General features: G+C 40.8%; 1 pseudogene across 1 annotated transcript in view; it reads left to right on the top strand.

Annotated features, from left to right (window-relative positions):
- The window catches only part of LOC306658933 (aldehyde dehydrogenase, mitochondrial-like), a 10,336-nt pseudogene extending 7,005 nt beyond the window's left edge, over positions 1-3,331 (top strand). The window contains exon 2 of the transcript in view: positions 1,513-3,331. The product of the transcript in view is annotated as an aldehyde dehydrogenase, mitochondrial-like (transcript). The remainder of the gene's footprint in view (positions 1-1,512) is intronic.
- The last annotated feature ends 2,202 nt before the right edge of the window (positions 3,332-5,533 follow it).

Raw genomic sequence — 5,533 nt, 5'->3', positions numbered from 1 at the left:
TAAACAATGTAGCCAAGATTTCTAAAAGAAGAATGGATTAAGCAATGACCCTGAATAATATTTTAGGGCATAAAGCCTGTGGTACCTAACAGATGTGACAAACAAATAATGAAAATCCTGAAGGCAGAATTTAACCAAATCATACAGTTATAGGTTGGAACTTAGATATCTCCCAAGGGGTCACATGTTTGCTTACTGGGAGCTAATGGTTCTGTCTGGGGGAGTAGTTAGTGAGGGTGGAGGCCATTGGGAGGCAGTGAGTTCACTGTGGATGTACCCTTGAAAGTAATATGAGAACCTCATTTCCTTCCTCTCTTTTTCTACCTGACCTCCTTGAGGTTAGCAACTTTGCTACGTGAAATGCTCCCCACAAAGATTTTCCACTTTGCCACAGACCCAAGGTGGCTGGAAAATGTAACCATGGACTGAAACCTATGAAGCTAGGAGTTAAAATAAATTGTTCCTCATTCTAACTTGTTTATTTCAGGCATTTTGTCACAGTAATACGATTCTAACAGACATATGGCTATTACCTAAAGTGTAAACATTTTAATTCAGAGATCAGCAATGTTTTCTGTAGAAGGTCAGATAGGAAATATGTTTGTGTGTCTTACCGTCTTTCTCATAATGCTCCTATGTTATTGTGGTGTGAAAATAACAGTAGAAAATACATTTTAAAGAGGTGCAGCAATATAGCTGTATTTGCAAGAAGAGGGACAAGAGGGATTTTCCATGTTTAATGACTTAGTTTATGTACCACAAGTAAAAGATATATGTTATCAAAATGATTGAAAAAAACTATAAAGTTTGAAAAGTTTAATTTGCATTTAAAAACACAAAACATTTGAAAATAATAATGTAGTAAAGACCGTCTTGCAAAGTATAAGAAAAATAAAGTGTGCATGATTCCATTAAGAATAGAAAAATAAATTTTAAGGCAATTACTATTAAGAGTCAGAGATATTTCCTAAACATTATGTATTAAGTTAAAGCAATATATATTAATAAAAACACATACAAACTGTTAGCATAATGTTGAAATAGAAACAATTAACCCAATGAGGTATTACATCTAGTTTGACACATTTACCAGAAAAATGGAATATATAGTTAAGAAAATTCACTTGATCATAAACAATCATCTGATTGATAATAGATGAGATAGCCTACTACAATTCATTAAATAAACAGTGCTCAACCAATTAGATACCTACATTCAAAATTAAATAAGTAAACTCTAACCAGTTCTTCACTCTATACACAATAAATAATCTGAGGTTGATCATAGACCTGAACATGAATGATGAAGCTATCAAAAAAGCAAAATGAAACAAAAAAATAAAATTTCTCTTCTTGAAAAAACTAAGATAATAATGTCTTGACCATGAATAGTATTTTTAAATGAGATAAATGTCCTTAAAATATGAATAAAATCGATTTCATTAAAATTAAGCATTATTTTTTATCCAGGAGCTACATTAAAGAAGTGAAAGGCAGAGTCGGTGCTGCCAGCCGCCGCCCGCCGCCATCCAGGCCGCAGCAGGTTGCCTCGGCCCCCTCTGGGCGGTCGCCTGCTCTCCGCAGCCGCCACCCATGCGGTGCTGGCCCCCAACCAGCAGCCCGAGGTCTTCTGCAACCAGATCTTCATAAACAATGAGTGGCATGATGCGGTCAGCAAGAAAACATTCCCCACTGTCAGTCCCTCCACTGGAGAGGTCATCTGTCAGGTAGCAGAAGGGAATAAGGAAGATGTGGACAAGGCCCTGAAGGCTGCCCGGGCCGCCTTCCAGCTGGGCTCGCCCTGGCGACGCGTGGACGCCTCTGACGGGGGCCGGCCGCTCTACCGCCTGGCTGATCTGATCGAAGGGGACCGGACCTACCTGGCGGCCTTGGAGACCCTGGACAATGGCAAGCCCTATGTCATCGCCTACCTGGTAGATTTGGACATGGTCTTGAAATGTTTCCGGTATTATGCCGGCTGGGCTGACAAGTACCACGGGAAAACCTTTCCTATGAATGGCGACTTCTTCAGCTACACCCGCCATGAGCCCGTGGGAGTGTGCGGGCAGATCATTCCCTGGAACTTCCTGCTCCTGATGCCAGCGTGGAAGCTGGACCCTGCCTTGGCGACTGGAAATGTGGTCGTGATGAAGGTTGCTGAGCAGACGCCACTCACCGCCCTCTATGCGGCCAACTTGATCTAGGAGGCCGGCTTCCCCCCTGGTGTGGTCAATATTGTTCCTGGATTTGGCCCCATGGCTGGGGCTGCCATCGCCTCCCACGAGGATGTGGACAAAGTGGCATTCACAGGGTCCACTGAGGTTGGCTACCTCATCCAGGTTGCTGCGGGGAACAGCAACCTCAAGAGAGTGACCCTGGAGCGGGGGTGAAAGAGCCCCAACATCATCATGTTGGACGCTGACATGGACTGGGCAGTGGAACAGGCCCACTTTGCCCTGTTCTTCAAGCAGGGCCAGTGCTGTTGCGCCAGCTCCCAGACCTTCGTGCAGGAGGACGTTTACTCAGTTCGTGGAGTGCAGCGTTGCCCCGGCCAAGTCTCCGGTGGTGGGGAACCTTTTTGACAGCCAGACGGAGCAGGGGCTGCAGGTGGATGAAACTCAGTTCAAGAAGATCCTCGGCTATATCCAATCAGGGAAGCAAGAGGGGGCGAAGCTGCTGTGTGGTGGGGGGCTGCTGCGCAGCGTGGCTACTTCATTCAGCCCGCCGTGTTTGGAGATGTGCAAGACAGCGTGACCATTGCTAAGGAAGAAACCTTTGGGCCGGTGATGCAGATCCTGAAGTTCAAGACCATAGAGGAAGTCGTCGGGAGAGCCAACAATTCCAAGTATGGACTGGCTGCAGCTGTCTTCACAAAAGACCCGGACAAGGCCAATTACCTGTCCCAAGCCCCTCAGGCTGGCACTGTGTGGGTGAACTGCTATGATGTGTTTGGGGCCCAGTCCCCCTTTGGCGGCTACAAGATGTCAGGCAGTGGCCGGGAACTGGGCGAGTACGGCCTGCAGGCGTACACCGAAGTGAAGACTGTCACAGTCAAAGTTTCTCAGAAGAATTCATGAAGAACCATCCAGCTTCCTTCCTCATCCAGTGCCTGAGAGTCCCGAGATCAGCAAGATTTCCAAGAACGACCTATGCACATGAAAGGCTCAAAGGAGAAACGCCTCCCAGGAAATCTCTCTGGTCAAAAAAGTCCCAGAATTCCAACTGATAAACAGGGTGGACTGGTGGGGTGAAGCATCTGCAGAAAGCCTGATTTAAACTGTAACAGTACTGCTGGCTTTGAGGGTGATTGCTTACAAAACCTGGTTCATGTTTTTCCAATAAAATTTCTATTTAATTCTCAAGATTTAGATAAAAAAAAAAATTCCAGTCCTTCAAAAATTTCTCTGTTTCAAAGAGAGTCTTAAACAATCTGTGATTTCCAGAACATTACAATGATAGGCAAAATTATAATGTATACACTAGAAAAATCATGAACTTTAGATTCAGAAATCCTAGATTTAAATTCCAGTTGTCTAACTTACTTGTATACAATATTGCACAGCCAAATTTCCCCATGTTAACTCTAGTCTCTACAAATCATTTATGCCCATTCTTTTCTTTTATTTGTTCTAATTAGTTATACATGACTGTAGAATGCGTTTTGACACATCATACAGAAATGGAGTATAACTTCTCATTCTTCTGGTCATACATGTTGTAGAATCACACCAATCATGTAATCATATATGTACATAGGGTAATAATATCTGATTCATTCTACTATCTTTCTTGCCCCCATACTCTCTCCCCTCCCTTCACTACCCTCTGCCTAATCCAAAGTACCTCTATTTTTCCCTAGTCACCACCTGTTAATGTGAATTAGCATCAACATATCAGAAAAAACATTAAGCCTTTGTTTTCTTTGGGTTGGATTATTTCACTTAGCATGATATTCTCCAGCTCCATCTATATACCTGCAAATACCATGATTTAATTCTTCTTTAAGGCTAAGTAATATTTAATTTTGTGTATATACCACATTTAAATTCAAAGTAGATCAAAGAGTTAGGCATTAGAACAGAGACCCTGCACTTAAAAGAAGAAAAAGTAGGCCCAAATCTTCACTGTGCTGGCTTGGAACCTGACTTCCTTAACAAAATTCCTAGAGCACAAGAAGTAAAATCAAGAATCAATAAAAGGTATGGATTCAAACTAGAAAACTTCTTAACAAAGGAAACAATGAATAACCTGAAAAGAGAGCCTACAGAATGGGAGAAAATCTTTACCGCAGGTACCTGAGATAGAGCACTAATCTCCAGAATATATAAAGAACCCAAAAAACTCAACACCCAAAAAACAAATAACTCAATCAAAAAATGGTCTAAGGAACTGAACACTTAGCAGAAGAAATACAACTTATCAACAAATATATGAAAAAATATTCACTATCTCTAGCAATTAGGGAAATGCAAATCAAAACTAAGATTTCATCTCACTTCAGTCTGAATGGCAATTATCAAGAACATAAGCAACAATAAATTTTGGCGGGGATGTGGGGAAAAAAGGCACTCATACATTCCTAGTGGGAATGCAAATTGGTGCAACCATTATGGGAAGCAGTATGGAGATTGCTCAAAACACTTGGAATATAACCACCATTTGACTTAGCTATCCCATTCCTTGGTTTACACCCAAAGGACTTAAAATCATCATACAACAGTAACACAACCACATCGATGTTGATAGCAACTGAATTCACATTTATGCCCATTCTTGACATCTAGGCATTTCATAATTCACATGAAAGTCAATCATGCTATTAGAAGCCAATTGCTTTTATCTTTATTTCTTTTACAATAACCACCATTCATGTTAAACTATATAAACATTTGTATAGAAGTTAAGAAAATTGATAAATAACTACAATCATCAATTTTGGATATGAGAAACCCTACTAGATTTGGTAAAAGGACATTGAAGAGACTGTATTTCCTACATGGACCTAAGTGGGAACAAAGATCCTTTGAAGGTTTGTGCTAGAACAACAGAAAGGAAAATGATTTTTAGGTGGAGTCTAGAAAGAAAGTAGACTTAGCTAAGATCACATGAGGAAGGGAATCCTACTATTTACAGGTTTTCTAATTTAGCCCTGTCATACCTATTTCTGTTGCAATAATAGAGCTGTCTTTCAGAGAATCAGCCTTCTCATCTATGGTCTTATAGCTCCTCCGTCGAGAAATTTGACAACACTGTCGCTTTTTAAAATAATTTTGTCTTTTCAGCTGACACATAATTATTCATACTTATGGAGAACAGAGTGATAATTCATTTCATATATGTGGCATGTAATGATCAAAGCAAGGTAATTGGCATTCCCATCTCATCATTTTTATTGTCATATGCCTGCACCAATAGTCATCAAAGTACATTTAAGATTTTTGTCTAGAACTTGAAGCATAGGAGGATGAAGCCATCTCAGCAATATGAATAATGTTCTAGATAACTCATATGACAAAAAAACTATCAAATCTTT

This window comes from Sciurus vulgaris, assembly GCF_902686455.1.
Source record: "Sciurus vulgaris genome assembly, chromosome: 4".
Taxonomy (NCBI): domain Eukaryota; kingdom Metazoa; phylum Chordata; class Mammalia; order Rodentia; family Sciuridae; genus Sciurus; species Sciurus vulgaris.
The sequence above is the reverse complement of the archived record's forward strand: the minus strand, read 5'-3'. Positions and strand labels throughout refer to the sequence as shown.